The sequence below is a fragment of the Scyliorhinus torazame genome, chromosome 2, assembly GCF_047496885.1.
Source record: "Scyliorhinus torazame isolate Kashiwa2021f chromosome 2, sScyTor2.1, whole genome shotgun sequence".
NCBI lineage: Eukaryota > Metazoa > Chordata > Chondrichthyes > Carcharhiniformes > Scyliorhinidae > Scyliorhinus > Scyliorhinus torazame.
In genome coordinates this window covers 239,930,408-239,953,096 of record NC_092708.1, presented here as the reverse complement: position 1 = coordinate 239,953,096, position 22,689 = coordinate 239,930,408, and the positions used below count along the sequence as shown (strand labels likewise).

The following is a 22,689-nucleotide window of genomic DNA, read 5'->3' as shown; positions in this document are numbered from 1 at the left end:
GAGTAGGTGGATGGTTCTGTGGTTTAATGTCTCGTCCAAATGACAGCATTACAAACGCACAGCCTTCCAATTCAGAAACAAGAATGCTACAACTCGGCTACCGCTGTGACACAGTAGGTGCACACGAGCAGACCAAAGTGCATCCCGCACCTATTTGTCCCTCCTCATGTGAGAATGCAACTGAGCCCCCCACTCAGCATCACTCCACAGCTCAGTGTCTCAGATTTTTCTTTCACTGAGAGAAAACTGCCAGGCACAAACTCCAAGGCATAGTACATTGGATTTTAAATGCATTTACAATGATGGAGTTCGCAACACTGCGACATCGAAAAAGGCAGCTCCTATAGGATGTCTGAACTTAATTAATCTTCAGCAATATTCGGCTGGTTCCTCAACTAAAAGGTAATTATGAGTAAATAATGAACTCATGCTCAACTATAAGAGCATAAGACATTGAAGCAGAAGTAGGCTATTCGGCCCATTGAGTCTATTCCGCCATTCAATGAGATTGCTGTAGAGTGACATAATATGACGAGGCAGTGTTCAATCACAATGGTGATTTATTAACAACGGAAAAGCTTTATATTACAGATCAACACAACTCCAACACAGAACTAATTCCCTCAATGCTTTTTAAAAGACAAAATTGCACCCGCCTCTACTACTGCCTCTGGCAGCTCATTCCAGACACTCACCACCTTCTGTGTGAAAAAATTGCCACTCTGGACCCTTTTGTATCTCTTCCCTCTCACTTTAAACCTATGCCCTCTAGTTTTAGACTCCATCTTACAGCATTTCACAGCAATTTGTTACTTTTGCAGCAGTCAATTTTTGCAAAGTGCAAAGTTTGCATTTGAATGATTACGTTGCTTTTGTGGCATTGACTAAGAGAGGAATGTTGGCCAGAAGGCTCTGCTCACCTTTGGAAAGTTTTTTCAGGTCTTTTATGCCAACGTGAATGGGCAGACAAGACAACAGTTCAATGTCTCATCCAAAAGACAGCACAACTCCTTCAGTATGCACTGGAACATTAGCCTAGAATGTAGGTAGGATTAAGTGCCCTCCTCTGAAGTGAGTATGGAGGTGGTGGGGACGTTTGTTCAGGCAGGAGGGACGTCACTGCCTTCCTGTCCCTCTACTCCTATTAAGTCCGGGACAGGAAGGCTCATGGACAATCGCCCCATCCAGATGCCATTAATGCCCACTTGAGGGTCTCATCCAGCCATTGCTAGTATTCAACCAACAGCGGGTGGGCCGTCGCTACATGGGGATCCTGAAACAAAAACCTATTTTTGCTTCTGGGATTCTGGGGGAGGGAGGGGTGTCAGACACTCAATGCCTAATCAAGGTACTGGGCACCATGAAGGGTCCACTGTGAGCCACTCTTTGTCCTTTGGTTTGATCATCTACCCCTTCGCCAGTCAGCAGCCCGCTCCCCAAAGCCCCCACCCGACTCTCACTCACCTGCGGCCTGAGTCTCTCACTGATCCTAGGCCTCTGGTAGGTGAATTGCCAATAGCCACCACTGTTCCCCCGGTGGAGCTCACAGCAATGCAGAGCTGCCGGTCTCTGATTGTCAGCTCCAGGGGGAGGGGGGTGAGCAGGATTTCTGCCTTTGATCCTGGAGAAATCCCAAAGCTGGCCTTTTAAGTGCCCGACTGGCACACAGTACAGCAAACTTTGCCCTAAGGAGGCAATGTGGGTCTCTGGCCACCTCTCCTACTAGCCAGGCAAGACACCTAACACCTGGGTTAAATTCCGCTCAATGTGTCTAGGCCACGTGATAGGACTCAAATGCAGAACTTACTGACCCAGAGAAGAGACTCCAGCTTACACTGAGCAAAGCAACAAGCACATTTTCTTTCAGCGGTATTTTACATCTGTTAAATTCCATCTGCCATACATGTTTTTTCACTCACTTGTAGCTTCCAAGTTAATCCTCATGACTAACTGCCCCTCCCATTTGGTTTTAATTGGTGATTCAATCATTTTCTATTCATATTCTGAAATCATGAACACAAAATAGAAACCAGCAGGGATTGCAACAACCTTGTATCACACCACCCAGCATTTCCCTCCTCCACGTAACACCTAATTGCCCACAGTTAGACAATGTTTTCATCAACATTTCAAGCTTTATCGTGAATCTGTATTACTTTAGGCTTAGTTGCTAGTCTTTCATGCAGAGATTTGTCATGATATTTAGATCAGCATATCATGGTGCAATCAAACACACACTGATGGACATGCAGTAGGACCAACCAACACACACACAACATCGCAGCCAATCACCAGTGAGAGCACACGCACCATAAAAACAGGGGACACTACAGTTCCCGCTCATTCCAGCAGCAGCCAGCTCAGAGCACCGAGCTCAGAGCCTGCCACTCAGACATTCATCCTGTGCTGAGCGCCTCACCCAGATAGTAATAGGACAGGGTCCACAGATTAGCTGGTAACGCACGTACCCAAGTTAGCAGTGTGCTGTCATAGTTAAAGAGTTAATAAAATTGAGTTACACCATCTCCAGCCGTGTTGGATCGTTTGTACATCGGAACACCCAACACGACAAGATTGGTCAAGTATCTTTTGTGAGTCAAGGTATTCAATACTCCCAGGCGTTGTACAACCCAATTTGGCTGTCAAGGGATATTGATCAGACAGAATCCATCCAGTGACTCCTGTTGGAAAATGCATTTGCTTGGACATCACAGGCAAAAAGGCTCTGCGAGTGAGCAATTCACCTTGTTTCAATCCCCCGCCTTCTCCCTGTTACTCTGCACATTCATACTTTTCAAATAACAGCTCAATTCCCATTTGAATGCCTTGATTGAACCTGCCTCCACCACACTCTCAGGCACCACATCCTAACCACTCACTGTGTGAAAAAGCTTTTCCTCACTTTGCTATAGCTTCTTTTGCCAATTAATTTAAATCTGTGCCCTCTCGTTCTCGATCCTTTCACAAGTGGGGTTCTGCTGTGATGCTGTCCATTGCTGAATAGCCTGCTAGTACTCCCTGCTACTCAGGCAAAATACTGAGGGCTGGTTGGAATTAAATATTAATATTAATGAGCATTTTCTGGAGAGGAGAAGGGGGCGAAAATTAAAATGAACGAACATATTTTTGTCTAGTGGAGAAATATCAAAGGAATACTAAAGTTCGGAAATCTTGGTAATTCACCTCAAATTATCCGAACATGACACAGAGAATTACTTTTATTAAAAATTACACTCTGTCTTATTACATTGCCTCTCAATATTATTTTCACTTAGATCCATGACTCACTATATGGGTCAAAACTACTTGCTACAGTATATTAGATTGTGAAAAGGATTAAATTAATGCCAGATCTATTTTCAGGCATTTTATGAACCCAGAATTAAATCAGTATTCCAATGAGTTGTTTCTTGAATGGCACCAGACTTCATTTTGTTCTCTCATGAATTTGAGAGCGATATGATATTCTTTTTTGTGGAGCACTGCAGCAATGAAGTCAATGAAGAATAAATGCAGATCAATCAATTGTACAATAATTGTAAAATGCTGGAATAGCACTAGCTGCCACACATGGATAGCCATGTTTGATTCTTTCTTGTCTTCTTTTGGTCACTGGCCTCACCTTACTCAAAGTAATACTCCTTTGCTTTGAAAGGTAACATGCAAGTGACTGTGTCAATGTCACTTTTAAGCCAGCCTATTAAGCTGTACTTGACAGACTCCAACTCTGTCAATATTCGTACTATTCTTTGCTGGCTTTTATTCATCCTGTTTCCAAATGTATTATTTGTCATTGAGAACTCGTTATTTGGGGTAGTGAACTGGCAAAGCTGTCTTCCTCTAATGGTCTCCTTACAATTGAGCACCAACCCTGGTCGAAAAAACATGTAAGGCAATTTCTTCCTGTTATGATCTCAGTGTTTTAATTCGACAGGAAGATCCCAGAATGAAACCCCTGGCTCAAAAGACTTTTTACTTTTTAAAACATCAAATGTGGAGGAACAGTGTCAGAGAACCGCTGATTAGTTTTAACAACAAAGAAAATTATGAAACATGGAAAAATTGGATTACAATACAATACTCTTTATAGTATTATAATATTATTGTTTTACAATACAATTACACACAGGTTTTAAGATTAATACCGATGACGCAGTCCATTTGAAGCAACAATGGTCCCATTAGCACACAGAGTACTTTTTTTTAAACACACAGATTGTGGTCAAACACACACTCTGCGCTGAATCCAAGTTAGTGTCTATGGATTCTCCTCAGAATCTTCCCAGATGATTGTCATATGAGAGTTTCCAAATGCAAATCCCCAAAACACGTTTTAAAATTTTCTCTCACAATCATGCTTTCCATTAACGGTTTGCACTCCAAAATCCAATCCACGATTTCCAAAAGACTTTTGGGAACAGAGCTTCTGCTCCACTTATACCAATGAATTTAGGCCAGGATTTTACACCAACCCTTTCAGGATTTCTTTGTCTCGGCTGCTTTAACACACTTATCTAAAAAGCAGCTAGTTAATGAAACTGCAGAAATTAAAATAAGTTTCCAGCTGGTCTGTGGTGAAAGGTCCGAGGACAGAGCACTGTTTAGTAAAGACAGACAGACAGAGCTGAGAAGAAAGTTGAGGTGCCAGAAAGATATCTGAAGCGATTTCCAGGTTTGTGAAATTTTACTCCGTGGATTGAAATATCTGTTGGTATTGGTGGAAATCACTGCTTTTTAGATAAACATTACTTCATTGTATGGTTTTTCTTATAACAAAGCTGAGAGAGATGTTCCCTCTTTAGCTTGTTAAAACCATTGCTTTCAGCAGAGCTGTGGGACCTGCACTCTCTCTCTGGCTGTTTATTTAGAAAACTGCTACAGTTTCCAACTAAAACTAACAAATAAAGGAAAATATTTTCCTTTTCCCAGGCACTGTATTTACTCTTCACACCTTGGGCGGGACTCTCCAGGAATTGGCTGGGCGGGCAGAAACAGCGCAGTGGAGTGGCGGGAATCACTCCGGCGTCGGGCCGCCCCAAAGGTACGGAATCCTCCACACCTTCAGAGGCTAGGCTGGCGCCGGAGCGGTTTGCGCCCTGCCGGCCGGCATGGAAGGCCTTTGGCAGCGCGTCAGCCCGTCCGAAAGGACTCCGCCGGCCGGCGCAGGTCCGCACTTGCGCGGGAGCATCAGCGTCTGCTGACGTCATCCCCGCGCATGCGCACATGGAGTCACTTCCGCACCGGGAATGGCGGATGACCACGGCCTCCGGTGCGGAAGGAATAGAGTGCCCCCACGGCACAGGCCCGCCCACGGATCGGTGGACCCCGACCGCGGGCCAGGCCAGCGTGGGGGCACATCCCGGGGCCAGATCCCCCCGCGACCCCCCAATAACCCCGGAGGCCGCCTGCGCCGCCAGGTCCCGCCGGTAAGGATCCAACTCCAATTTACGCCGGCGGGACCGGCTACAGGCGGGTGGGATTTCGGCCCATTGCGGGCCGGAGAATTTGGGCGGCCCCAGGGCCCATTGAGTCGCGCCGGACCCCGCCATTCTCTGAGGCGGGCGGTGCGACTCACGCCACGCCGGTGTTTGGAGGATGGGAGAATTCGGAGGCCGGCGGGGGCGGGATTCACGCCGACCCCCGGCGATTCTCCGACCCTGCGGGGAATCGGCGAATCCTGCCCGATATCTATCTCTATCACAATATAATCCCAGTTGGAACTGAAACCAACCCAATCACAGACACCTTTGTCCAGCATGATTCTAATTATAGATCCCTCCCAAGCACTAAAATATTAAATTATACCCATTTGAAATGATACCTTATTTCTAATGTTTACCACTACAAATATTAATTCCTTAAAACTACCTTTGTTTTCCTCACATTCCCCGGCCCCTGTATATTCAACACTGTCATCCAATCTTCAGCTGATGAGTGATATGGTCGGAGATACTGAGCCTCTGATGAGGTTGCAAAGAATGCCGTTAGATTAATTCACAGGTATAACAGCTAGGCTGCACAGGTAAGGGGAGATTGTGACGTAGTGGTAAATGTCTAGTAATCCAGACTTAATGATCTGTTGAGCTGCTCGCAGAAAAATACTTTTCACTGTACCTCGGTACACGTGACAATAAACAAATCCAATCCAATCCAAAGGCCCAGGCTAATTCTCTGGGGCACACGTTCAGATCCCACCGTGGCAGCTGGTGAAATTTAAATGTAATTATTTAATAAATCTGGAATTGAAAGCAAATCTCAGCAATGATGATTACGACAACGATTGTTGTAAAAACCCAACTGATTTCCGAACATCCTTTAGGGAAGGTAATTTGCTGTCCTGCCCAGTTTGATCTGCATGTGACTCCAGAATCCAGACTCACAGCAATGTGGTTGACTCTTAACTGCTGTCTGAAATGGCCTCACAAGCCACTTATTTCAATCATTGATGGGCCACAAATGCCACCCTTGTCAGCGATGCCCACATCCATGCCCAGAGTGCCCCGCAGGGTCGAGGGTGCTTTATTGACCCTTTTAATTTAACTTAATTTGATGTTTTAAGGCCCATTTGCGATTTGTTTTTGTTTAAGGCAATATCCCTTTAAGGGGCTGCCCTTTTAATTTAAACTAACTGCTTAAGTTAGTTTATTTGGTTCATTCAAAATAGTTGGAAGGCAGATATGGGTTGACTGTCAGATAGTTCTTCCTTTCCCGGACAATAGACAACTTGTGGACAATGTAACCAATGTTTAGAAACGAAGACACATTGCACACACATGTTGTTCAGGTGCTATGCAGCTTCCTCAGTGCCAAAACAACAGGCAAGAAGTGGCATACAGCTCCAACCTGAAGTACCACGTCTACCATACTGGTTAAGGGCAAACACAGGGCCCTTTACTCAGGTCCAAAGCACACACGAATAAGGGCACTAAAACCGGTGTAAGGTTTCTAGGTATATTATGTTTAAGCACATTGATGTCTAAATCAAAAGCTTGCTGCGTTACCAGACAGGGAGAAGCTTAGATTTAACCTATAGCTGGGAGGTCTCATGGTCAAGATGTCATCTTGTGATCAGAATTTCAAAATAAAACATTTAACGTAGAGCTAGCATTAACCTTAACAAGCATTCCTTTCGGACTGTTTGTATTAAAATTACAATTAAATTTATTTGAAGTAACAAGCACTGATAATACCTTCAGGGGAACTAGCTGAGAAAACGTAACATTCTTGGCAACATGAGAGCTGAATTAACATCAGTCAACATAGTGATTAACTCTGCAATCTAATCATTACAATTGTTACTTCAGTTCCCTCACACCGTTCTGATGCTCTTACTCTCTCACAGTAATTTTTCAATAACACAATTAGAGTATGATGCAAAAAAAAAAGTTTATGTTCATATTCCTCAAAATATTTTCACACTTGAATTTTTAAAAATGTTTCCAAAAGGGATACCACAATATGTGAGGACTTGCTGCTGTTGTACAGGGCGTTGGTGAGAGCACACCTGGACAACAATTTACAATCCTGGTCCCTGGAAGGATACATTTGCCTTAAAGAGGCCGCATCAAAAGTTTCCTCAATTGATTCCTGGGATAAAAGTGTTCACCGATGAGGAAAGATTGAGCAGAATGGGCCCCTACTCCCTGGAGCTTAGACAAATGAGCGGTGATCTCATTGAAAGTTTCTGGGATCCACAGGCCATCAACAGTACGAGTGTCTGGTGCTTGTTCTTTGTGATATTGTTGGCCCAGAAGAAATAATGCAATAGTTCACTGTATTGGTTCCGGTCTTCAATGCTGGTGTCAAATGCATTTAACCGCCCAAACAGAGGCATGACGAATCAAAGAAATCCAAACCTGGGTCCAGAAAATGAAGGAGGTGGCTCAGCTGAGTAGGCCACACCATCGACCGCAAACCAATTTACTCCCCGTCGGCAGTTTAATAATACATGGTGAGTCCACACTGAGTAAAAATAAGAATGGAGTTTTTATTTACAAACAACATATATACACTTCCTGGTAGACCCCGACGAGGTTCCTTGGACAGTAGCTTATTGACCGACCTAATATACACTGGGATACCCCACCCTAGCAGGGGCGCTCGTACTACAAGGAGGACGAGGAAGAAAAGCATTCTCACCTCGTAGGTACTGTGCGGGATATTACAAGATTGATGCTGAAAGATTGTTTTCTCTGGTTGGAGATTCTAGAACTAGTGTGCAAAGTTCAAAGGACAAAGGATTAGCCATTTAGAACCACTAAGAGGAGTCATTTGTTCAGGAGATTGTGATTCTTTGGAATTCTCTCCCTCAGAGAGCTGTGAACGAAATTCCGCCATTGGGTATATTCAAGGCTCAGATAGCTAGATTTTTTAACTCTAAAGGAATCGAGGGAAATGGGGATTGGGCAGGAAAGTGACGTTCAGGTCGAAGAGCAGCCATGATCTTACTGAATGGCACAGCAGGCTCGAGGCACCACAGGCCTACTCCGACTCCCATTTTGTATGATCTTTGAGCTGAGCTTTGTCAAAGAGTCATCTAGACACGAAACATTAGCTCCCTTCTGTCTCCACAGATGCTGTCAGACCCCCTGCGATTATCCAGTATTTTCTGTTTTTGTTTTAGATTCCAGCATCTACAGTAACAGCCAAAATTATTGCACCACGGTTGGTTCTGATGCAGAGGGGAGGAGTAAAAAGTGTGTGATAATGCAACAGTTATAGGGGATCCGATTGTAAGGGGATTAGATAGGCATTTCTGAGGCCACAAATGAGACTCCAGGATGCTATGTTGCCTCCCTGGTGCTAAGGTCAAGGTTGTCTTGGAGCAGTTACAGGACATTCTGGAGGGGGAGGGTGAACAGCCAGTGGTCGTGATGCACATCAGTACCAATGACATAGGTAAAAAAAAAATGGGACAAGGCCATGAAAGCAGAATATAGGGAGTTATGAGAAAAGTTGAGAAGTCAGCCCTCAAAGGTGATCTCAGGATTATTACCAGTGCCACGTGCTAGTCAGAGTAAAAATGGTAGGATGTATCAGATGAATACGTGGCTGAAGAGATGGTGTGAGAGGGAGGGTTTCAGATTTCTGGGGCATTGGGACCTGTTCTGGGGAGGTGGGATCTGTACAAATTGAGCAGGACATGGACTGATGTCCTTGGTGGGGAGGGGGGGGGGGGGGGGGGGGTGCACTGGGGAGGTGGGATCTGTACAAATTGAGCAGGACATGGACTGATGTCCTTGGTGGGGGGTGGGATACTTACAAGAGCAGTTGGGGAGGATTTAAACTAATGTGGCAAGGGGATGGGAACCTATTTAAGGATTCAAAGCAGTGGGGATCAAGAATAAGATGGGATTTGGACAGACTGAGTGAGTGGGCATATGCATGGCAGATACAGTATAATGTGGATAAATGTGAGGTAACAAAAATAGGAAGGTAGATTATTATTTGAATGGGTGTAAATTGAGAGAGGTGGATACTCAGTGAGACCTTGGTGTCCTCGTGCATCAATTGCTGAAAGTGCAGGTACAGCAGGCAGTAAAGAAGGCAAATGGTGTGTTGGCCTTCATAGCGAGAGGATTTGAGTATAGGAATAGAGCTGTTCGTGTCTAGTAGGGGATTCACTATTGTTTACTGTTTAATGTTTATTTATGCACTTTTGTTCTTGTTGTTTTATTATTTGTGTAAAGGGGGGAGGTTTCTATTTTTCTGCTGTGATAATCTGTGAAAGATTTTTAATAAAATTATTATTTTTTTTAATTTATAGATTGCATTACCTGAGCAAAGAAGAAACATTTATAAATCATATTGCCTTTGGCATCAACAGTGTTAATAAGAACTACTGTAGTATAGGCTCACTTTAGACAGGAAATCAAATATCTGATCCTGCCAAAGACCTAATATGTTTAAGTAGATTATAGTGCATCCTTAATAGTATTGAATATTTCATTAAGAAAAAGATTTTTCATTACTAATATGGATTCCCTTCCATCTCACAGGGGAGTTACTGACTGTTTTTTATTATGAATTGCAAAGAAAGTGTGAATACCTTTGCACTTCCATGTTCAATTGGAGATTGAGTCAAGTGATATCATAATAGCCAAGTTTATTTTTGTATATGTTTAAATGGAAGAAGTTTTTTAACAAGAGCACATAGAAAAAAATTGTTAAACGTTTAAATCAGGCACAGTAGCACAGTTAGCAATGTTGCTTCATAGCGCCAAGGTCCCAGGTTCGATTCCCGGCTTGGGTCACTGTCTGTGCGGAATCGCCAAGTTCTCCCCAAGTGTCTGTGTGGGTTTCCTCCAGGTGCTCCGGTTTCCTCCCACAAGTCCCGAAAGACATGCTGTTAGGTAATTTGGACATTCTGAATTCTCCCTCTGTGTACCCGAACAGGCGCCGGAATGTGGTGACGAGGGGCATTTGACAGTAACTTCATTGCAGTGTTAATCTAAGCCTACTTGTTGTAGGAGCGTTTCCAAGGCCTGAGTATTGAGTTAGCTTTTACGTGGGGTTTCTCCCACTTAGTTACAGCTCACCTAAACACACATCTGCAGACACACATCAACCAGGTTAAGGCGGCTTTATTATTCCGAGCTTGGTCCATGTACATGGGAGAAAGATCTGGATAAATGCCAAAATCAATTTGTCTGACACTGGAACAAACACACCAATTATAGAGTTTCCCAAAAATCAATAGCCCACCCCAGTTGACTTGATCCACTCCTTGGAGCAGTCAATTTTCTTTATTTATTTTCTTTATTTTTATTTTTTAAATTTAGAAATATCCAATTCACTTTTTTTACCAATTAAGGGGCAATTTAGTATGGCCAATCCACCTACCCTGCACATCTTTTGGGTTGTGGGGAGAAACCCATGCAAACACGGGAGAATGTGCAAACTCCACACAGACAGTAACCCAGAGCCGGGATCGAACCTGGACCTCGGCTCCGTGAGGCAACTGTGTTAACCACGTGTGTCCCCATGCTGCCCTTGGAGCTGTGGCTAATTTTATATTGTCCAGTAAAATATACTTAAAGCAAAATGATGACTTGTGATCAGCTCATGATTTAACCCCATCCTGCCACCTGCTGTTTCCTAGGATACCGTGTCCATTATAAAGTTGTTTTTGTCCATTCCCATCCTATGTGTCGCAGTCAGTTCCTGTCCACCTCATTGTTCATCCAGGGCCAGGATGCCAAAGCTGGTTTCCTCTTTACACCATGGATTGTCGAAGACAGGATATTGGGGACACTGATAAGAACTGTTTACTGAGTTGACTGTGTTATTGCTGACCACACTACTTCTGTTTATCTCTGTCCGAAAAATATGGGAAAGTTAGCTAGCTTAAATCCCATTATGCATTGTGGCCACTGCTTGTGGAAAGAGTTTGAATGCTTATTACTGCTATGTCCTAAAAATATATGTTTAATGGTTAATAATGATTACTGGATATACTTTCTATGATTAGTCTCAATGCTTAATAAACTAACTTATGTAGAATTATTCTAGTCTTACCCTAACTATTCAGTTTTAAGGGGTCTCATCTCAGGACACCCCCTTTCACTTGTGACAATAAAGATTTTTATTATTATTATAAAAATGCATTCAAAAAACCTTATGAGAAGAATTAAGTTCATACATTCTCATTTTGTGAGAATGTTAAATGAAATTAATGACTTTACACGGTAGCACAATGGTTAGCACTGCGTCAACAGGCCTCTTGGCCCAGCGATTCCGTGGCCCACAGGGGGCCAGCATGGCGCCGGAGTGCTCCACGCAGCTCCGGCTGCCGATACACGGCCCTGCACTGCCGGCCGCAGGTCTATGCATGCGAGCGGCGAGCTCTTCCGTGCCGGCCCCGCGCAACATGGCAGACCCACACAGCGGGCCGGCACGGAAGAAGGTAGGCCCCCCCCCCCCCGCAGATCACACTTGCCCGCCGATCGGTGGCCCCCGATCGCGGGCCTGGCCATCGTGGGGGCCCCCTCAGAGACTGATTCCTCCCACCCCCCACCAAGACAGCCACCGCAGCCGCGACACTGAGCTCCCGCCGGGTTTAACCATACGTGAACCACGCCAACGGGAACTCGGCCAGTTGACCGCGGAGAATCGCTGCGGGGGCCTCTTTCAATGGCGCCTGACTGGCGCATGCCGGTTCGCCGGAGGTTCGCGTCCCAGTGTCGGACCCAATCACGGGTCTGACGCGGCATTCTCCCCCCCCTCCCCCCCGCGCCGAGCGCCATTTCGGCGCGGAGGCTCGGAGAATCCCGGCCTATATTTTCATGTTAAAGTGAGAGAAGTTAGGCATTTCAACCCTCTTTTCCTTTTTGTTTCTGCCAGTTTTTGACAATACCTGTGTTGTACAGTTGCTTTTCTGCAAACCATTAGTATTAATAGTTTTCTAACCGTTAAAATTAGAAGTATATCATGGACCAAAAGTCTAGCTATTTCCACTTATCAAATCATCATCATTCAAGACGAAAGAGATCCTGGGCTGGGATTCTCCCCTACCCGGCGGGGCGGGGGGTCCCGGCGGGATGGAGTGGCGTGAACCATTCCGGCGTCGGGCCCCCCCAAAGGTGCGGATTTCTTATTGCCTAAACGATCTGTATCCCTCCATTCCCCGCCCGTTCATGTGTCTATCAAGATACATCTTAAATTTGCTGTTGTGCCTGCCTCCACCACCTCCACTGGCAATGCGTTCCAGGCACCCACCACCCTCTGCAGGAAAAATCTTCCCTCCACATCTCCCCTAAACTTTCCCTTTCTCACCTTGAACCTGTGCCCCCCAGTAATTGAGTCATCGACCCAACATGGTATGATAATCCAGAACCCCACTTTCCCACCTTATCCCCATAACCCTTGATTCCCTTACTGATTAAAAATCTATCTATCTCAGCCTCGAACACACTTAATGATCCAGCCTCTACAGTTCTCTACGATAAAGAATTCCACAGATTAATTTCCCTCTGAGAGAAGAAATTCCACTCTGTTTTAAATGGGCAGCCACTTACACTGAGATGATGTCCCCTGGTCCTAGACCCTCCCATAAGGAGAAACAACCTCTCAGCATCTCCCCTGTCAAGCCCCCTGAGAATCTTATATGTCTCAATGAGGTCACCTCTTGCTCAACCTCTCCCCATAAGAAAATCCATAAGAAAATGGTGAATTCCCAACATCAGCTTCAGTGTGTCGGTGAGTAGCTAAACAGGCATGAGGTGATTCCTCACAGAGAAATATAAAAGGACAAGGTGATTCAAGTTATTCATGTCTTCTCATACCCAGTCCAATGATGGTGTAGGCAAGGACCCCATGACAGAAAACTGTGCGCGTCTCTTAAGCACAGAAAGAATCTAATCAAAACAAGAAAACACTTACTCCAAACAAAAATTCTTAACTGTTTTTTATATTTGCTTCAACTTTTAATAGTGCTATAAAGTGCTTTTCAATCTCTGGGGAAAATTGCTGAAATTTTCATTTCCTTTATCATCAGTTTCCTTTTAAATGTCAAGATGCAATATAAACAAGCCATTTGAGTGTAATATTATCGTTTTGTGAAATATGAATAATGGTGGTTTTTAAATTGCTACATGTAGCTTAACAAATAGTCGGGCTCAATGCAGTAAGTCAGAGAACTAATAATATTTCCTAAAAGAAAATGAATGCTTACTACGACAATAGGACCTAATTTCTGTATTATTAATGTTGTTGTCAATTAATGTTGAATAAGCACTTAAATAATATCTTAAATGGCCAAAGCAGTCATTTGGTTACACATCATAAATTTCAATTTAGATCATCATTGTACTGATAATGCTAGATTAAAGGTAGAAATTGATTATTCACAGTGCAGTGAGTAATTTGTTAGCCACATGGTCTGATGTAGAAAAAATAAGTCTTCATATCAGTTTTTAGAGGAACAAAATTGAGTTCTTTAAACATCCCAGACTGAAACGGGGTGTGTCAGCATGGCTCAGTTGATAGTACTTGCGCCTCTGAGTCAGAGGTTGTGGGTCCTGTAATATAAAAGGGTCAACAAAATGGATATGCTAGTCTATGAGGTGCATGATGATATAGTACTGACATCATACAGTCATGCTAGGTCCTCCAGGCAGCAGGAAGGCAGCCCTGAGGGAGGATGTACCTTCCTTATAACTCACTATGTAAATACTGTAAATAAAGTAGTTTTTAAATTAATACCACCAGCTCAACAAAGGTAGTTTTAAGCGATTTATATTGGTAAACATTAGGAATAAGGTATAGTTTTAAGTGGGTTTAATTTAATGTTGTTGTGCCTGGAAGAGTAAAACCTAAAATTAGATTCTTGTTGGACAAAGCTGTTTGTACGTGTGGGGCTTGGTTTCAGTTCTAATTGCATTTCTATTGTGTTTGGAGAGGGTTATGGCGTGAAGAGTAAATAGGCTGACAGAAGTAGTTGCTTAGAAACTGGGGGCCTTTTAAGGTAGAGAGGTTTTAAAAAAATTTAGTATTAGCTGGATATATTGCAGTTGCAAACAAGCCACCAGGGATTGAACAGCCCATAACCTATTGGTTCCTCAGCATCACATTTAGGGGGTACCCCAATAATGAGCTCGGGAATCCCTTTAGGCAGTTCCTAAATAAGGGTTTACCTGGCAATTATCCAGGAGCACTAACTCCTCCTGCATAATTACGTTGGACTGGAAACCATCCGACGGGGCAATTTAAAACTCTAAGTTTGGATGGTTCTGAGATTTCTACCCTGATAGTTATCTGAGTTAGAAGGAATAAAATCATTTAAATTCCAGAGCAACTATAAAAACACAGAGACCCAGACTTACATGGGACACCCCGCAACAAACAACCGCAGCGGATCCCCCACACCACTCCCAACCCCGAACTGCCTGCCCCTGCCCCGTTCAACAATCCCCTCTTCCCAATCTGACACACCCTTCTATCCAAAACTTCCTTCCAGCCCAACTGGACCTGAACACCCTGTCCGTGTCCAACCCCCCTCCCCTCCCCCTTCCGGTCCAACCACCAGTCCAGGTCCAACCCACCTCCCAGAATGACACTCCCACCCGCGACGAACATCCCGGTCCGATAACCCCATCACAGACTGACTCCCCACCGCCATTCAACCCCCCCCCCCCGGCCCTGAGGCTGCCCTCTCTCGACGCCCGCAGGATCAGTGGTGTAGGCGGAAAATCTCGTGAGAATCGGGAAATTCTCCCTCACCGGTGACATCATGAAAGTCATGCCCACAAAGGGCTTGAGCCTAATTTTAATACATTTCCATATTATTAGCTGCAGCCCTCACCAAATGATCCCCTTTCACTGAATATTCATACCTCACGTCGGCAAGGTTCATAACAGGTTTGGCTAGGCATGAGGCAATCGAAGGGATCGCTCCAAGGGCACGGAGGTATGGCAATTGAGGGTATGGAGGGACATACCTGAGCAGTGCACTGGCACCTACTCCTGACACAGGTTGGCACTGCCAACCTGTACCAGGGCAATGCCAGTTTGGACACAAGTGGGAGCTCTATTGCGAGGGGGGTGCCTGCGTTTATGTGTGCTGGACGGGGAGGAGGGGGTGTGGGAAGAGTGGTGATTTTGGTGAGGGTGTTTGCCAGCAATGAATATCGGGGTGGTGGGGATGGTAGTTTGCCGGTGATGAATATTAAGGAGGGGGGTTGTGAGGTGAAGGGCCCCCGAGACCTCCATGATATGGGTTGAGGGCAGTTCAGCTGCAGCGCTGGTCAGGGTAGCCTTTAAAGATGGTGCCCCGATCTGGTTGGAGCTGGTTCCCGGCTCTAAGTGGCCCACCCTGCCAGAGAAATGTGTAAAGCACGCCCACTCATTTCTTGACAAACATCTCAGGATTTAGAGCAAAACCAGGTCTGTGCAATTGGAGACGCACACATGAGTTCTGAGCCTGACACTTTGCCAAATTCTGGTAAGATTCTGTCCATTGCTTTGAGTGGATTCAATTTTATGGTTCTGTGCTTGGAATGGTGAAATCTAGGGTTAGATTCATGCTGGACAAACGTAGTTTGTATGTGCGGGGGAGTTGGTTTCAGTTCCATCTGTGTTTCTATTGTGCTTAAAGAGGGTTATGTGAAGAGTGAAAAGGCTGGCATAAGTAGCAGTAGTTACTTAGCAGCTCGGGGCCTTTTAAGTTAGAAAGGCTTTTTTTGAATTTAGTTTCAGCTGGATATATTGCAGTTGGAAACAGGACACCGGGGAGTTAACATCTCTCAAATCTGCCAGGAGAAGCTGGACAGAACAAGGGAGCTGCAAAAAGGCAGCCTCCCAAGTAACCATATACAGTCCAGATAATCAGGGAATTGGGACATAAAGAATGTCTGAAAACTGAATTTAAGAGAACAGCGACCAAGGTATTTTTCAAGAGAATTCAAAGGGAAAAGTAGAAAAGTGTTCTGAGTTAAAGAGACATTTGCATCAACCAGATTTTAAAATGGGAAGACGTCAGATGTAAATCAAAAATTTAATAGAGTTTGGGTATCGATAATTAAAGCAATTGTGAACAGTTTGTACAGCAGTCAAGACAGAAATCCTAAAGGAGAAGTGGTAAAACCTAGACACTGGATTCATTTTTATAAGTGGAAAGGAAGCATATTTATAGGAGTCATTTGGAAAACCCGGACTGGATTTTGAAATGAATGGAACACTGATGGAAAGCATTATTGTGAAAGAAGAATTTAAAGCATGTTTTTAGTAGTGGAGTCTGGAAACATTCATGTCACAATCAACTGGGGGAATTTGAGGAGCAATCCGCAGACATTCACTAGAGATACAGATTGGAGAGTGTATTTGACCACAGCCATCTAGCGTGTTTAAGGGATGTTGTGTTACTGAGACCGGTGTAGCTTAAGATACACATTGAAATCAATTTTGATCTTAAAACCTGTGTGTAAATGTTAAGTTAAGCAAGGAGTAAAGGAGTACTGTATCATAATTCATAAATTCATGTTTAATTGTTTTCTTGTTAAAACTAATTAATGGTCCTGTGACTCTGTTCCTCCATGTTTCTTTAAAAATAAGTAAAAGTTATATGGTTTTGTGATCCATGGTTACATTCTGGAATCTCTCTATCCAGTAATAACATCAATGGGATCGTAACAATAACCTAATACATCTGCAGCTCTTCTTTGTTCGAATCCAGGCTTCGCACATTCTACAACTGGTCCCACTCCAGACATGTGAGCACAGAATCCTAGGCTAGCACTTTAGGGACATACTGTGGGAGTATTGCATTGACGGAAGTGCTGTCTTTCAGATGAGACATTAAACTGAAACATTGTCTTCTCGATCAGGCAGGCTGTGATGACACTCTAGGCTAGTGCACAGTCAATACTAGCCCCACTTGACCCAGAATCGCAACACAAGTTAAATTAGGTGTTATTTTAAAATATTGAGGACCTTGGCGAAACTAGTAAACTGCAGTTGCCAGGTGTGCAACTTTTAAGTACTATTTTATTATGTACAGTATTATAATTAAACTGACAGAAAAATGAAATAATACCCCTTTCTCAACACCCAACCTTTCAAACTACCCCAATTCTCTACAGGCACACACACACACAGAAACAACACAGAGGGGAAAGGGTGATTGAGAGGTAAATAAAACATTAATAAATAAAATGAGAAAGGATCTTTGATGCATCAGGATGACTTCTAGTTAATGAGCTGGATTCTCCGCCGCCGGTAGAAGAGTTCCTGACATGGCGGAGAATCCATAATTGTGAACCAATCGTGCCGATGCTCCGGTGCCCCACTGGTGATGGTATCAAGGTTCGCACTTCACAGCAGCGAGAGGATGCAAATGGGTCAAAATAACCCGTTTGCACCCAATTGCACGGTAGCACAGTGGTTAGCACTGTTGCTTCACAGCGCTAGGGTCCCAGGTTTGATTCCCAGCTTGGGTCACCGTCTGTGCAGAGTTTGCACATTTTACCTGTGTCTGCGTGGGTTTCCTCCGGGTGCTCCGGTTTCCTCCCACAAGTCCAGAAAGATGTGCTGTTAGGTAATTTGAACTTTCTGAATTCTCCCTCTGTGTACCCGAACAGGTGCCGGAATGTGGCAACTAGGGGCTTTTCACAGTAACTTCAATCAGTGTTAATGTAAGCCTACTTGCGACAATAAAGATTATCATTATTATTAATGGGCTGGACACTGGATTCTCCATGCCTCCATGATTCTCTGGCTCTCTGGGCCATGATTCACGTGGGTGGGGATTGGTACAAATATTTGTGAATGTGGTCCTGGTGCGGTGGACCTTGCGGTGAATCAAGGGGGTAAGTATTTAAGATAGGTGCCCCAAGGTCCATTGGAAGGGCCCGCTCTCCTCCACAGTCCAAATGCTGCCCATCCCACTAGACCCCACCAAACATCCTCACCAGACCCCCATCAGAGACCCTCACCAGAGAGCCCCATCAGAGACATCCACCAGAGCCCCACCATCAGAGACCCCACCAGACCCCCCATATCAAAGACCCATCACCAGACTCCCATATCAGAGACCCCACCAGAGGCCCGCATATCAGAGACCGCTCTTAACAGTGAACCCACCATATCTGAGAACGCCCCATAACAGAAGAATCCACATAACAGGGACATCTCCATAATAGAGAAGTACGCGTCAGTCACTCCTGAAGCTAAAGGGCAGTCCAGGCAGAAACAGTGGAAAAAAAAAAATCACTGCTTTTTCACTCATCTGTCCCTTAAAGCTGCTGCCTCGGGCAGATGTTTAGAAAGTGGCAGCTGCAAATTCATAGAAAACGAAAACCACATCACATGGCTTTAAATCCCCTGATATCCTTTGATCTGCAAGGCATCTTTTCACTTCAAAGGGGAATCGCTTCTACTAGCCTGCAATTGACAGCTTCCAGACAATCACATGTCTGGATTGTTTAATTTAATTTCCCATCACACTTGAATGGAAAGCTTAAAGACAGTTTCCCTGCACGCAGATATTGGAAGGTCTGCTCACCCACTATCGTCACCAAAGCCCCGATGTTGGCTTCCATTTTAAGGGGTCTATCATTTACCCTTGAATTAGATGTTATTTTAATTGAATTGTCTCCAGGGATGCGGGGTTCCTAATCAAATTAAATTTTTGTGGCCCACAAACGGACAGAAGCATCTTTTGCTCGTCCTTGTCTGTGATCTCCTTCCCGGTACAGAAGAACCGGAGCCAATCGATATACTGACTCCATGACTCAATCTCTTGGTCAAATTGCTCTATTTTCCCAATGACAGACATTTCCACTTGGTTTAAATGATTCCGAGTCTTGTTGAAGCTTCTCTACTTTCTAAGATGTGCCTTCCTTTCCCCTCTCAATTCAGAATGACTGTCAAAAACTTTTACTTTGCCGCCAATGTGGTGGCTCGAGACATACACTGGAGGTTTCCAGTAGTTAACAAAGGTGTTTATTAATGAAAGGCAAAGGCAGATAGATAACAGGCACAGCACACTGTACTACAGGCCTTTACACTTCGGCTCCCTAGTCCACATTGCCCAGCATCCTGCTTCCAGGGCTCTGCGCAAACTCCCAATTGGCAGAGGTTCAGGCACTCCTGTGTGATTGGCCCCGAGCCGCACACGTGGTCTGTGCCTCTTAAAGGGGCCATGCTACCTCACAGTCCTACTCATGACTTACACTTCAACTCTTTTTCAGATACATTGTTGACTTTATCAGTGTTGTTGCCTGGCCTTACCCAAAATTGGAAAATCTCAGCAACTTTTCTTTCAATTTTCAATCTTCTCTCACCTGGTCCATCTGAAAATCTTCCCTTCCCTTCCTCAGCTTCACCGTCTCCAATATCCATTATTCACTGAACTCCCCACTTCTTTCGACATTGTGTCTTGCAAGGCGTTTGTTCCATTCTCCCAGTTTCTCCATCTCTATCACATCTATTCTGAGGATTCTACCTGATATAATATACCAATGCTGTTGATATGTCTTCCTTTTGATTCAACTGAGGATTCAACTCCATATCCAATAGACATGGCCTTCGTATATCTCACATTTCTGCTTCCACCCCTTCCCATCCCTCTAGAACCATGTCCCTTGTTCTCACCTTCCAGTCACCGGCCTCCACATTTAATGAGTCATTGACTGTGCTTTCTGCCACCTCCAAGCACACCGACCCTACATCTTTAACCATCCCACAGGGATCGTTCCCTCCTCATTCCTCCAACAGTCCCAATCTCTTCCATGAGAGCTTCCTATTGAAATGTCGGAGTTGCAAGACCTGTTCTTTTACCGCCTCCCTTCCCACGGTCCTAGACCCATCTCCCAGGTTAAACAGTAATTTTCTTTTATATCTTTCAATTTACTATGCCAGGGGCAGCACGGTGGCACAGTGGTTAGCACTGCGGTCTCACAGCACCGAGGAACCGGGTCCAATCCTGGCCCCGGATCACTGTCTGTGTGGAGTTTGCACATTCTCTCCGTGACTGTGCAGGTCTCACTCCTACAACCCAAAAAAGATGTGCAGGGTAGGTGGATTGGCCACCTTAAATTGCCCCTTAATTGGAAAAAAAATAATTGGGCACTCTAAATTTATTTATAAAAATAATTTACTCTGTTGTAGTCACCAAGCTGTGTTCACTAAGCTGAGGGGACCAAACACTATTGGGCAATCACTTTATGGATCACCTCTGTTTATTCTGCAATGTGACCCTGAGCATTTGGATGTCCGTCAGTTTAATTTCCCATCTCATGCCTTCTGTTGCAACATAGCTCAGTGTAATCCTGAGGAACAGCACCTTGTCTTTTGATCAGGTATTTTACAGCCTTCCGGACTCAATTACTAATCATAACCTCTGCCCCTATTTCTTTCAAAGGGCTGCTGTGATGATTCTGTTATCCCCATCGACATCTCATGCAGACCCGTCTTTTAGTTCTTTACCTGTCTTATTCCCACTGCCTTTTGCCTTACAACACATTCCTTTTGTCATTTAATCTCTCCTGCCTTTTCCCCATCACAGACCTTCCCTTTCCCCTTTCCTCCTCTATTCCCTTTCGTTGCTTAAAACCGATTACGTCTCTAATATCCTTCCAATTCTGATGACAGGTCATCACCCTGAAAGGTTAATTCTGTTTCTCACTCCACAGATGCTGCCTGACCTGCTGAGTATTTGCCGCAGTTTCTGTTTTTTTTATTTCAAAGAACGTTTACTGGGCATATGATCAACAAACCATAGCAGCAATAAGTATTTCCAGGAGGAAACAGTGCCAACTGGCTGAGTACAGTCTGTGTGATTATCTTCAGGATGCAGCCACTGAGTGCAGGAGAAAAAGCACAAGGAAAGATAATCAAACAAAAACCTGGCTTGCTCAGATAAGTGCTTCAGTACAGACACAGGAAGGAGTTCTTTGTGAATATTTGCAGGATGTCACTGTTTGAATAAGCTGCGTTGAAGTGTTGTCACAATTGTTACTGTGAGGATTGTAAACTGAAGGGCATCGTGAAGTTGGACAATCCAAGAGGAAAATGTCCTGGCTGCAGTGTAAGTAGTGCAGTGACGGGCACATTGCCACCTCCAGTTTGATACGCTTTGACAAAGAGTCATCCAGTCTTGAAAAGTTAGCTATGTTCTCTCTCCCCAGATGCTGTCAGATCTGATGACATTGCCCAGTATTTTCTGCTTTTGCCACTCCACTTAAGGCCTGAAGGAGTTGAATCGGGCTAGGGTAGTTCTATGGGTTTTTGTTCCCTCTCACCTTGCCTCAGGGGCCATTCTCGATGTGTGCTCCCAGACAATGTATGCTTGCAGGCTGCCCAAATGTGGAGAGTATCAAAGTTGAACCCCACCCTGTTCTCCTTTGATGTTCACACCCTTGCACTTACCCCAAGTTCAAAGGCACTGAGGTAGACTCTAGCAGTCCCAAGACTACCCCCAGTGAACCCAACACAGACACCTTCCTGACATACGTGGATAAATTCAAGATGAGGGTTTCATGGGGAGGCAGCAAAGGAAGAGTTTTACTAATTGTATGTACATGGCCTGCCTGCCTTGCTGGAATGGGAGGAAGCGGTGCTCCATGTCTGCACAATCAAATGAATGGATTCCTCTTCACACATTCCTGACCACCGGCAAAATTATCAACCATTGAAGAGGGTGATCGATCACCTTCTTGGCAGCAACTCCCTTATAGAATTTTAAATATAAAAATCCAGTAATATTGCCCAAGGCAAAGAAGTGGTGTCACTTTATTAAATATATACCACATGGCTCCTCAAATACTTCCACTCTGATGTGGAAATTCAAAAAAAAGGTTCTGAAACAGACTGCCTCCTGAAAACAAAGACATTTCAGGATTGAAAATTGAGTGGCTACTTCAAATTTGCAGCTTTTACAACTTCTTCCAGCACAGATCTAGCCATAAATATCTACCAGCAGCCACCTCAATTAGCTGAATATATATCCTTAAATATCCTGTTTCCCTTTTGTCATGTGAGAGTACCTTTAAGAAATGGATGTTAAAGCAATGTACCTTTAAGAAATGAAGCTGATCATATTACTGAAGTGATGTCAGAGGGTGGGGGGATTTGAGCTCACTTCTGCTTTTTTGAGTTTCAGTTTGAGAAGGCAGCTGGGAGTGTCTGTGTGCTGCAGGAAGAAACACAGAGCTGGTCTGTTGATGTCTGCAATCCAAAGACTATAAATATATT

General features: G+C 44.3%; 1 long non-coding RNA gene across 2 annotated transcripts in view; it reads right to left on the bottom strand.

The window, feature by feature from the left end:
• Window positions 1-4,011: 4,011 nt before the first annotated feature.
• The window catches only part of LOC140396743 (uncharacterized), a 58,189-nt gene continuing 39,511 nt past the window's right edge, over window positions 4,012-22,689 (bottom strand). Inside the window, exon 3 of one of the 2 annotated variants that reach the window (XR_011936616.1) lies at window positions 4,012-7,962. This is a non-coding gene — a long non-coding RNA (uncharacterized lncRNA). Of the gene's footprint in view, window positions 7,963-13,419; window positions 14,019-22,689 lie in introns of those variants that run through there. The other variant, XR_011936614.1, reaches the window with a different exon arrangement.